The 13,038-nt window shown below is 51.8% G+C and overlaps 1 pseudogene; it reads left to right on the top strand.

Moving 5' to 3' along the window:
• The first annotated feature begins 1,207 nt into the window (after positions 1-1,207).
• On the top strand, positions 1,208-12,607 carry LOC146207150 (uncharacterized; annotated as a pseudogene).
• Positions 12,608-13,038: the final 431 nt, after the last annotated feature.

Genomic DNA, 13,038 nt, shown 5'->3' with positions numbered 1-13,038 from the left:
TATACGGGCCGTCGAAGGTGATCAGCGCCGTTTCCGACCTGCCCAGCATTCTCGCTTCGCGAATATCCACTCCTTGGGATCGAAGCCGGAGCCTCGATTTCAGTAGGGCCGGTGATTGCCCCGGCATAACGCCGTGGATGACGGCACGCTTGAGGTCATCCGGTAGGGCTGGATAGGTGTTGGTTTCATAGGTTTGGTCATGTATAGTGAGCTTTTCGATCTTCCTGAGCACGTCGGCGATGTCCAGGTCGGGTGTGCTCGCAATCATGATGTTCGAACCGGACCGGAGTCTCATGATGAAGTCTTGTTCCTTGATCTTTCCTCCGCTGGCCGCGACGAGGGCTTGCGTTGCCTGGTCGACACGGATTTCGCTGATTTTTATACCTCCCTTGGGGCGGTAGATGATGTTGATATCATCCTTCGGTAGCGGCGGCGGACGTGGCCTTATTTGCCGCTGCGCTCCCGCCAGATGTTTTGATATAGAGCGCGTCACACCATTCGCGTGCGCCACTGCTCTGCCAGCTGCGGCTTTCGGCGCTATCTTGTTTCTTGTTTCTTTCCGGGGCTCGCCTGGCTGCAAAATGACGTCGCTATGCGGCACAGCGAACTTCGAGCCTTTCTTTTTTGGGCGCCGTTTGGAAGAAACAAGCGTCCAACGCTCCGCATTTTCGTCTTGCAGTGGGTAGATATCGGCCTCGCAGTCCCGCTGCGGTGGTGAGGTCTCCATGGCTTCGTTCACTGCCTCCCCTAGTCCGGGGCTCATATTGACCGGCGACGCGGCAGGAAATTCGTTCGTCTCTTGAATATTCGCCAGACCTTGAGCCGATGTCCGATTAAGTCCACTCCTGGGTCTAACCGATCCTTCCGAGTCCGAGAACGTCGATGGACAGTCGTCTAAGTCCTCTGTCTGGTTGGTATTTGCCTCTTCGGCGTCGGTGAAGAACCCCCCGTCAGGGATCAAGAAATAATCGACGCCCGAAGCCTTCTCGATTTGATGTTGTTCTCCGCCTACGTCGAGTTTTATTTCCAGGTGTTCCGCATAATTGTCCGACGGCCTTCCGCTGGCGACGGTGGACGATGTCTGGCCACGGCCACCTTCCGCCTCGTCACTACTGCCGCGACCGTGAGTGGATGGGCCCTTATTCATCTGCGTGGACTGCCCTTCCTCGTCAGTGGCTTCCAATAGCTGCTTGCGAATAAGCATGGCATGACGCCGGACGCGACAGTGTGGCTGGCGCCGACCTCCGTGCTCCCCTTCATCACACTCTTGGTCATGGTGGTCATGACTAAGCGGCGTAAGGCTCATAACCCGGAGCTAGGGTTAGCTCCGCGATGTCCGCTTGGCAGTTCACAATCCACGGGCGGCCAAAGAAGGCACTCACGGACAACAGACTTGCCTCCACAGATCCTGCTCAGGGAGATCTTGCAGAATGCACCAACATATGCGGAATGGGGCAATTGTATCCGGCCAGAAGCTTGTCTAAATTGGAGCCGAAGCGAAGCGCGTCCGCTCACATCGGCTTCGTGGCTAGGGCCCGAGCTGCCGCGGAAGCCACAGGAGTCCCGGACTAGGGACCCCTTCTAAACTTGAGTCCCGGACTAAGGGCCCCTTCTAAATTTTGTAAGAGGATGACCCTTAATGCCGGCCTCCACCTCCTTTTTTTTTCTCTCTCTCATGTAAATATTGACGCATAGAAGACGACACAAAAGATGACATCTGAGACGACAAGCGCGAGCCTGGAAAAGAAAGAAGCTTGAACGCAAGACTCGTTCTGGTCGACCATTCAAACGATCTATCGTTAGGCCCTCCTTGGCGTTCTACCGAGACGTGACACTGGTGGAGCGCGCTGGGGTATGCATAAGACTCCTTCCGGCAGTCCACAGCGGATCCCAAACATCGACACGCCTGTCCATCGTGCTAGCCGCCGCCTTCTAGGCCTAGCGCCGGAGTACAGCCATCTTCCGAACGACTCCTCAAACGCCCAAGCTCCTCAGACCTCCCAAGCCATGGCAAATCCCAACCCTACGCTGGTGACTCTACAGAACACCAAGGTGCCAGAGTGCTTTCGCGGGGAAGCGTTTGACTGGCTCGACCAGTTTGAGCGAGTGGCCAAAATCAACCAGTGGAGCGCAGACCAGAAGCTTTGTAATGTTTATTTTGCCCTTCAGGATCATGCTAGAACGTGGTTCGAAAACCACGAGGCCAGTTTATCCACATGGAATGACTTCCGCTGCCAGCTGGTCGACACTTTCGCGAGAACTGACCGACGAGACAATGCGCTGCGCCTGCTTGAAGTGCGCATCCAGAAGCCGAATGAGAGCGTGGCTAGGTTTGGGGAAGACATGGCTCGCCTTTTTCGCCGTGCCGACCCTGATATGAGTGAGCCAAGGAAGCTGCGGCATCTCATGCATGGTGTCAAAGAACAGGTATTTGCCGGCTTGGTACGCAACCCACCTAAAACTGTGAGAGAGTTCGTTAAGGACGCTACGGCTATAGAGCGAGCCCTACAAGACCGGTGCCGCCAGTACAACCGACCCGTTAGCTGCGCTTCGACGACTGCGGCGGCGCTGAATGCAACCGATAGGACCACTCTTCAAGACCTCATTAGAGAAATTGTCCTTGAGGAGCTCCAGCGAATTACGGCTACGAAGGCTCAGTCATCACAGGCCCTTGTGGAAGCCGTCAGGAATGAAATTCGGTATGCCTTATCACGGTCTGCACCACTTCTAACACCGTGGTCTGCACCATGTAACCAGTCTCACCCCGTCGACAACGCGACAGATATTTCGGAGCCATACCACGCTCCACAACCGGTCAGCTTCACGGCCGACGTTCCTGCACCTTACCACGAGCCGCAGCACGAGAGCTATGCCGCAGTCCTTCGTAGCCCGCCTCCAGACTACGCCGAGGTCATCGAGCCGTCAGGAGACGCGGTTCTTCCATGGACCTCAGTGGGCACCTTCCAGGCACTTTCAACTATGCCGAACTGACAGGTGGCGCAGTTATGATAACAGGCCACTCTGTTTCTACTACGGACAACCTGTTCACGTGTATCGGTACTGCCGCTACCGCGAAGAGGGGCAAGCCTTTCCGCCTGCTTCTGCTCGCCAACACTTCAACGCCGACTCTGCCCAAATCGAGGACGACCCTCGGTCAGGAGGCAAACCAAATCCCCGGGCTTCCGCCGCCGCTCCTCCCCGCCCATGTAAAGGCCTTTCAAAGGCGGATGAGCGGCTCTTACTCCGCCTCTATACAAACACACTGCTGTGCCCGGCAGCTCTAAAACACTTCGACCCTGCTTTCTCTGGCAGCTGCCCGCACTGTGGGGTGGTGTCTTCGGACATCTACCACATGGTGTGGGCCTGCCCCTCAAATCCGGCTATCCCCCCTCACCCCAACCCAACCCGGGAGGACTGGGAGGCGACCCTGCTCGGCTGCTCCGACCTGAAGGCCCAACGGGCCTTAGTCGGGCGAGCCCGAGCGGCGGCAGACGCCACTGGGGTCCCGAACTAGGGACCTCCACCTAGTGTTTGTGAGGGTTGGCCCCTTCAGGGTCAGCTCACGCATAACCTCCTGTATTTGTCCTGTATAAATGTTTTCTACCACCACCACCGCTCCTCCCCATCACCACAGCGTTATCCTTCGCCGATGCGTCGTAGCATTGCTGACGTTAGCGGACAGCGGTTCCCGAGCCCTCACCGGGGAAACTAACAGCCGCAACCTCGCGAGGGGAGGTTGCAACCAGTCGAAAAGTGCCAAATCCCTCACCACCGCCGCAACCGCCGACAACATGTGCTTCTGACGCCGCTGTTAACATTAACATTGACATTGCCGCACTACCGCCGAAAATGCCGCCCCAGATGAGCAGCCCCGACGACGAAGCTGACAGCGCCGACCTTGCCGCACTTCCGCCACAAATGCCGAGAGAGATGAGCAACCCGGAAGAAATTGTTAGTGCTGACCTCGCCGTTTCTATTGACGGGCTGGAGGTACATGCTCTAGTGGATACCGGAGCGGAGTTTTCAATTATTAGCCAGAAACTGGCTGATACGCTGCGTAAAGTAAGAACCGAATGGACTGGGCCAGTAATTAGAAGTGCTGGGGGTCAGCTACTGGCACCGACAGGGAAGTGCACTGCCCGGATCGGAATAGGAAACGCGGTGTTAGTTGGCAGTTTCGTTATTCTCCCTGACTGTTGTAAAGACCTCATCTTGGGCATGGACTTTCTGCGCCTTCATGGGGCTGTAATCAGCATTCGGGACAGCGTCGTTGCCTTCACCAAGAATCGGGGAGACCTTGGTTATGCGGAAGTACCACTGATGCCCTTACGCGTCGCCAAGGATACGGTGATATTACCTCTGCGATCATGCTCTCTTGTTCAAGTGAAGTGCGACGTGGCGCATACCGGCGATGGAATCGCCGAAAGGGCAGTCACCCTGGTACTAAGCCGAGGTGTTTCTATAGCTCGGGGACTAGTCAACTTGACCGATGGACAGACCGAAGTGCTGCTGACAAACTTGAGCGACGAGCGTCAGCAAATTCCGAAAGGCACAACTGTGGCCTTTTTCGACAGCATCCCAAATGCGCAGCACTGCTTCTCACTGCAACAGAAAGGGCCAATGTGCAAGACGCCCGTAACCATCGTCGATGTGAGTCCAAATTTGTCTTCTTCAGAACGGGACCGCCTTTTGGATCTCATAGATCAATTTCGAGACTGCTTTGCTTCCGAATCGCGGGTCGGCTAAACGCCCTTGACAAAACATCGAATCATTACGGATGACTCGATTCGCCCTATTCGACAAAATCCTTACCATGTGGCTCCGAGAGAACGTGAAGCTATTCAGCGCCAGGTGGCCGAAATGCTTAGAGACGACGTTATCCAGCCGTCACAGAGCCCCTGGGCTTCCCCCGTGGTACTTGTTAAAAAGAAGGACGGCAGCTTACGATTTTACATAGACTACCGCAAGCTCAACCAAGTGACTAAAAAAGACGTGTACCCTCTTCCTCGCATCGACGATTCCCTTGATCGCCTACGAAATGCACGTTACTTCTCATCAATGGACTTGAAAAGTGGATATTGGCAGATAGAAGTAGATGAGAGGGATCGGGAGAAGACAGCATTCGTCACTCCCGACGGATTGTATGAGTTTAAGGTGCTTCCGTTCGGTTTTTGCTCGGCACCAGCAACATTTCAGAGGCTGATGGACACTGTGCTCTCAGGACTTAAGTGCAAACATGCCTGGTGTATCTTTACGACGTGATTGTGTTTTCGGCCACATTTGAAGAGCATCTACGCCGTTTGCTAGCTGTGTTTCAGGCCATATGATCTGCGGGCCTCACCCTAAAACCCGAGAAGTGCCACTTCGGTTACGAGGAGCTGCAGTTCTTAGGCCACGTCGTTAGCCAAGAAGGTGTCCGGCCTGATCCTGAAAAGCTCTCCGCAGTCGCCAAGTTCCCAACACCTACGGACAAAAAGACATTGCGGCGCTTCCTGGGTCTTTGCGCCTATTACCGTCGGTTTATTGCTGGCTTTTCACGAATTGCCTGGCCATTAACTTTATTGACGCGTGAAAACGCTGTCTTTAGCTGGGGTGAAGAACAGCAACAAGCTTTTAATGATCTGCGGAGGCGTTTACAGACACCACCTGTCGTGGCACACTTTGATGACGACGCCCCTACACTGCTTCATACGGATGCCAGCAACGTGGGCTTAGGTGCTGTGCTGGTGCAGCGCTAGGATGGTGTGGAAAAAGTAATTGCTTACGCCAGCAGGACCCTATCTAAAGCAGAAGCGAACTACTCGACAACCAAAAAAGAATGCCTTGCAGTGGTATGGGCGGTTATGAAGTTCCGCCCTTATTTGTACGCTCGCCCCTTTGAAGTCGTTAGCGACCATCACTCTCTCTGTTGGCTGACGAACCTAAAGGACCCTTCAGGGAGAATCGCGCGTTGGAGCCTTCGATTACAAGAATTTGACATGGCCCTTATTTACAAATCTGGAAGGAAGCACACGGATACTGACTGCCTTTCCCGAGCGCCGGTCGAACCTTCCACTATCACCGATGAAGGCACTGCGTTTTTAGGTGTCATAGATGACGCAACGCTTTCCCAACAGCAGCGAGAGGATCAGCAATTGCTCCCTCTTATTGATTTCTTGGAAAAGCGAACTACGGTTGTGCCTAAGATTTTCGCCCGAGTAATGCCTTCGTTCTTTATTCGCAACAACGTATTTTACAAGAACTTCCGCCCTGGGGGAAACAGTAATTTACTCGTCGTCCCATCAGCTCTCCGCAGCGAAGTTTTGCAAGCGTGTCACGACGAGCCAACCGCCGGTCACCTAGGCTACACCCGCACTTTGGCTAGAGTACAGCATGGATACTACTGGCCAAAACTGCCGGCGACAGTGGAACACTATGTGCGTACGTGCATAGACTGCCAGCGCCGTAAATCACCCCCTGTAAAACCAGCTGACCTACTCCACCCTCATCAAGTGCCAACGACACCTTTTAACCAAATCGGCATGGACCTCCTGGGACCATTTCCGACGTTCACAGCCGGGAATAAATGGATAATTGTCGCCACCGATTATCTAACCCGCTACGCGGAGACCAAGGCTATGCCAAGGGGTACCGCCGCCGAAGCAGCTAGGTTCTTCGTTGAGAACATTGTCCTGAGGCATGGCGCTCCGGCACTTATTATAACTGACCGAGGAACTGCATTTACGGCCGAACTTTTGGAGACCGTTCTCCGCCTCAGTGGCACCAGTCATCGTAAAACTACAGCCTATCACCCCCAAACCAATGGGTTGACGGAACGCCTTAATAAGACCATCGAAGACATGCTTTGCATGTACGTTGACGTGAACCACAAGAATTGGGACGAAATTCTTCCCTACGTCACGTTCGCCTACAATACGGCACGCGAAGACACCACTCGTATGACACCATTCAGCCTCCTTCACGGGCGACCAGTAACAACTATACTGGATGCAATGTTGCTCCCGAATGCCGACACCGATGATCTCTATCAGGATGCCGAGGAATTCGCTCAGCGTGCAGAGGAAGCTCGACAACTAGCGCGTGTGCGGATCAAAAATCAGCAAGAGCATGATGCACGACGCTACAATCATAGACATCGACATGTCATGTACGAATCTGGCGACAAAGTGTGGGTCTGGACGCCTATTCGCCGCCGTGGACTCTCCGAAAAACTATTACGGCGATACTTCGGGCCCTATGTTGTTCAGCGACGTTTAACCGACGTCACTTATGAGGTGGTGCCAGACGAGGTGTCGAGATCAAAGCGACGCCAGCAACAAGCAGACGTCGTCCACGTTGTGCGTATGAAGCCGTACAACTCGGACTGATCTCATCGAGACGATGTTTCCTGAGGAGGGGGGCAAATGACGCATAGAAGACGACGCAAAAGATGACATCTGAGACGACAAGCGCGAGCCTGGAAAAGAAAGAAGCTTGAACGCAAGACCCATTCAAACGATATATCGCTAGGCCCTCCTTGGCGTTCTACCGAGACGTGACAATATTGAGGTCTTAGCAGAAGCCCCCGATAAGAAGTCACACAGTGGCAGCGAGCTAGGTCAGGCCAGCGGCTCAACACCAAAACTTCGGCTTCTTCGTCTCGATGAGGCATAGCGCTTGCGAAAGCCCAAAGCGATGACGAGGAATGCGCCGTGTCAATATTATTGAATAAAAGTTTTTCACCGCCAACACCACCGAGCAAAAGATAAAAAATAGAGAAGCCTGGGAGACCTTGCGGCGGAGCGAGAACTCCGCTCAACAGCAACAAGCGCACCACCTGACGGCTGAGGCTGTGAAGCAACAATGTTGCTGTTGCTGTAGGAAGAAGGAAAAGAAAATGCACGGGCCTGCTACTGGCTCTGTAGCTGAGCTATCACCGCTTCCTCGTGCAGACAGAAGAGAAAATAGAGAAGAACGGAAAGGAAGAGTGAGAGAAAGACGCGCGCCGTAACAGCCTTCGTCCACCACCGAAACGGTGGCGGGTGCAATGACGGCCTACAACAGATAAAAATTCTGTGGCAGGCTAGCCCCTCGCCGCAAGCGGCGGTGACCTACGTCCCAAGTGTGTCTTCACCAGACCTTAGTTTGCGAGGCTCCTGAGTGTTGGGGTTGCCACCTATGAACTTAATAGTGGCGCCCTCTAAGTTGAGGCGCAGCCAGGGAGTATTGTAATAAATCAGTTTGTGCTTGGTTTTGGAGCGGTGTGGTTGCCTGGCTCTCTCTCTCGGCCTCCTGGCACGACAACACGGGAACGCCCATGCAGCATGGTGTCAGAAGTGAAAGCAGCATGAAAAACTCGTCTTAAAGCAGCTCTCAACGACCGTCAACGGTAAAAAGATGCTCCAGAATGAAAGCGCCCAGCAGGCCCAGTGGCTAGGCTCACTCTGCAACCGCCAGACGCGTTCGACTTCTGCAACCCTGCAAGTTGGTCTTCATGGAAGACTCGCTTCGAGGACTGTGGCGCTGTCTCCGAACTGCGGAACGCTCCGCAAGACATGCGAGTATATACGCTTCTGTACTGTATGGGCCCGGAAGCTCGCTCGCTGCTAGACACCTTTTCACTCGACGGTGCCGTGTTAGCCTCCTACGAGGCAGTTGTCAAACGCTTCTCCGAGCACTTCGTGCATACCTGTAATGAGCTCTATATGTCGTCTCACTTTCACAAGAGCTTTCAACAACCAGAGCTTCCGTCGTTATCGAAGTGTCGCTATCTCAAATGACCTCGAGCCATCTGATTGGTTAAAAAGCCAGAACCGGGTGTGGCTACTACGGAACCAGAAGAGGCAGCGACATCATGTTCCGGTGTTTCCTCCAATCAAATGACTCGAGGTCACGTGAGATAACGACACTTCAATAGCGCCACAAACTCGGAATATGGACCCTGGTGAGATTGTCGACGCATTTTACGCCGAACTGTTCAAGTTAGTCAAACGTTGCAACTACCCGTCACCGGCGGTGGAAGAACGCTTGGTCCGAGACAGGTTTGTCGTTGGATTGTTCGACACGCGTCTGCTCCCGGAAGCTAACTCTCAAAGAAGCATGGACGCTAGCTCGTTAGTCCGAGGACGCAGACAAGGAATGCTCACTCGGGCAGGCTACCTCGCAAGGCATGGTCAATATAATGCTGCGACTCAAAATATTTCGCGACGGCCGGTCGACGCCAGAACGCTGTGAAAGGTGCGCCCTTACTCGAGTGAATTCAGCGGAACCAGCCCTTCCTAGAAACCTCTCTGGTCGTCCCTGGGAAGTTCTGGGCATGGACTTCTTCCACCACAATTATCAAACCTTCTTGATGGTAGTGGACTACTTACTACTACCGGTTCCCAGAGGTGATGACACTGTAAAGTACAACAGCTCCAGTGGTCATTGAGATGCTCAAAAGCCTGTTCGCCCGTCATGGGATACCGCAACAGGTTAAGTCAGACCGCGGCCGGTCTCGAAGGAGAGTGCGCTTCTCTTCTCTTACGGCCTCACCAATGGGGTCTGTTTCCACCGCCCGCCGCGCCTCGATGGGGTCGCCACCGCCCCACTGCTGCGCCTCTGCTACCGCCGTTCACGCGCAAGGGAAACGCGCGCTCGCTCTTCGTTCCGCCCACCTCAGTTGCAATCGGCGAGTCCTGACATTTTACCCCTTACGGTTTATACAAAGACGCAGTAATCAGCGTCTAAGATTTATCGTGTAGAGGAATATAATATAGTTAACACCGCTCGCGCGCGCGCGCGTCTTCGTCAATGCGGCCGAGCACGGTCGAATAAAGAACTTTTGTACAGAAATAAATTTATCAGGCTATGCAGTGTTCTTTCGAAAGCTGTAAGCAGGTGTAGCGCGACCTGACGTGAGTGCATGGGAAACTGTTGGCTCGATATTCTGTTAACAGCTTGTGTTTTCGTTTAGAGCAAAAGAGGCACCGGCGAAAATTCATGGCGCGCATCAGATTCAAAGTAAGGAACAAAATTTACGCATATAGTTAAAATTGCAGTTGTCGAGTGGAGCGAGCTGTTCTAGCTTCGTTCAAAACAATTCAGTCAGTTGAAAGACAGAATATGTATATGTAGTCTCGCGACTGACGCACGTACGTGTATTCGGTTTAATATAGATAAATAACTTTTAATCAAGGAAATGGGCATGAACGGTTATGCCTAATTGAAAAGAGCGGCAAACAATAAAACAATTGTCCTTCAAATTTATACATTGTACTACATATTCACCTATTCATCAAAACGTGACCTGCGGCTAGAGAGTTCAGTCTTAATCTTCCTGGCCGGTTTGTTAGGGAGCTGGCCTGTAATGCCTTTCTGCCACTTTCTTGGAATAATTTACAAGGAGGATTCTGATAAATTTTTCAGATATCAAAAAAGCGGACCTTATAGGCTGTTAATTCCTTCGGGGCAACTCAGCAATGGCGAATTCTCGATTGCGCTGCTTGAATCAAGATTTGAAGTACTTCGAGAGCATTTGTGTGTGGTAGATGCACGAGTTTTTTTTTTTTTTTAGGAAAACCTTGTCCAATAGGGCAATAAACTCTGGTTTCGGATAATGCAGTCCACTAGAATTCTTGTCCTCGTAGAAGAGTGTACATGAGGCTGCTGATTTCGCTAGTTTGAAGAAAGATAGCGCAGCATCACACCCGAGGTGACTGATCTTATCAATGCATCCATCGACGTAAGCCAAACCGGAATATGTGACAGTAATGGGATGACAGGAGATGCCATCACAATTCCTTCATTTCCTCAGTTACTGATTGTGGCCGAGCAGAAATGATTTCTTCGGCATCGATGAAAATTGCTTTGATTTTGCTCCAAGATGAAACGTCCGTCTTTACAATGTGGTCAAGTGCCGCTGTTATGGCCCTCGCATCTAGCATGTCGTTCTAGCCTTACTTTCCCTAAGAGAGCCGCAATGGGGCCACTATTGAGTTTCCTGGTGAGGACGGAGCCGACACCTTTCCCCAGGAGGTATTCTACCACTTGTACAATAGACTCGTAATGAATAGCATCGGTGAAAGTTTCCTTCTTTAACGCTTTGGAAGTTTCTTGGATGCTTTCGCTATAGAAAGCGAACTCGTTTGTCAGCCACTGCAATCGTGTATCACCAGCTGCGTCATTTATTAGCCTCTTTTTACCGCTTACAGCACAAGTGATGTCATGAATATCAAACCATTTCTTTATTGCTTTCATAATAAGCATATCATGCTTATTATAATAATCATCATCATATTTAATAATAAGCATCAATATCATGTAAAATTTCATTAAAAAGCATTTATTTGCAAAATAAAATAATGCTTAAATAATAATAACATTGAAAACTCAACCTTACAGTCTTTACGTTGACTGTTATACTAATACTTTATATCATGCAAGCATTTTTCAATTTACATTACATTTTTATGAAATTATTTTCATCTTCGGTGCTACATATGGTTTCGCATCTAGCGCTGAAAGACGGTTTTGCTGTTGCAGACGAGTTGCTGTCATGTTAGCCTTGAAGAAGCTTCGATGCGATCACTGCTCATTCAGTTTTTTTTATTCCTATTCTTGTACAGGCTTGGGAAATATTCGGACTAAAATGGACAAAAGTAGCTACCATGCCGCAATGTATGTCATATGCTTGTCGAACGTTTGCTAAGTGACAGTGTAAATATAATAAAGACTCCGTTCACGTCTGTAGTAGATGAAGACATGCCGCTGCAGTATCTACCTTCCGTGTTCTTTCATTTAGGGGCTGCACTCACCACGAAACAAGCGAGCGATAGCGCGAAACCATGCAAAAGCCACCCGCCGCCGCTGAAGCAGATGCGGAGCGAACAGTGAGCAGGTCGCGCCCCTTGCGGCGGCGGAGAGCGTAACTCAAGGAGAAAAGTTCCCATTGTTTCCGCGGCGATTGAGAAGGCAGGCCGTAAGAAAGAGCGCGCGCTCTCCCTTCAGACCGGCCGTGGTCAGACAACGGTCCGCCATTTTCTTCATGCGAATTTGCCGCATTCACCGCATCTTATGGTTTCGACCACATCACCAGTAGCCCCATTACCCACAGCCTAACGGAGAGGCAGAGCGAATGATCCGGACTGTGAAAGACATCTTCCGTAAGGCAAAATATCCTCATTTGGCCCTTCTCGGCTATAGAGATACACCAGGTGTGAGTGGCTTCAGCCCGGCTCAGCTCATGGGAAGGCGACTGAGAACTCGAGTCCCAAAGCCGGATGAAAAGCTTCGTCCACACTGGCCCGAAAGGGAGGAGGTAGCCCTCAGAGATGATTCTTACAAGAAAAGGACTGCAAATGACTTCAACCGACATCCTCGCATCAGGGATCTGCCATCACTTCAGTCTGGTGAGCAGGTCTGGGCTCGACCCGACCAGGTGCGTGCTACAGTTCTGATCAAGGCACAGCGTCCAAGGTCCTTCGTCGTCGAAACGGAGCGAGGAACGATTCTGCAGCGGAATCGGCAACACCTTGTTCCCTTTGTGCTGAGGGCAGCAGATCCCGCACATCTCCAGCCTCAACCCCTAACTCAAGAGGCAGCAGCAACTGATCCGCTGCCTGTTGCAGCGGGACCTTCGCGTCCTTGAACTTGTGACTGGGGAGATGTTGGGTTCGCCACCTATGAGCTTAATAGTAGCACCCTCTACTGAGGCGCAGCCAGGGAGGGTTGTAATAAATCAGTTTGTGTTCGGTTTTGGAGCGGCGTGGTTGCCTGGTTCTCTCTTTTGGCCTCCTGGCACGACAGCACGGGAACGCCCACGCAACACTGAGTAGGGCTCTCTTAGGCCTACGCGCCGGGGTGTCGCCGTTTGACGTATTGGTCATGTCGTAGTCATATGAGTCATGTCTAGTCATTGTAACCATTTTAAGCTTTACTTGTTTCCGGTCAGTTGTGGCCATTCAAGTCGTCGTTTGTCATATTGGCCCTTTCGTAGTCATGATGTGTCATGACTAATCATTGTAGTCATTACCATTCATAGCTGAGCATTTTACTCATTTCCGATCAGTTGCAGTCATT

The sequence above is a fragment of the Amblyomma maculatum genome, chromosome 1 (assembly GCF_055883805.1).
Source record: "Amblyomma maculatum isolate TAMU_Amacu chromosome 1, ASM5588380v1, whole genome shotgun sequence".
NCBI classification, from domain to species: domain Eukaryota; kingdom Metazoa; phylum Arthropoda; class Arachnida; order Ixodida; family Ixodidae; genus Amblyomma; species Amblyomma maculatum.
The sequence above is the reverse complement of the archived record's forward strand: the minus strand, read 5'-3'. Positions and strand labels throughout refer to the sequence as shown.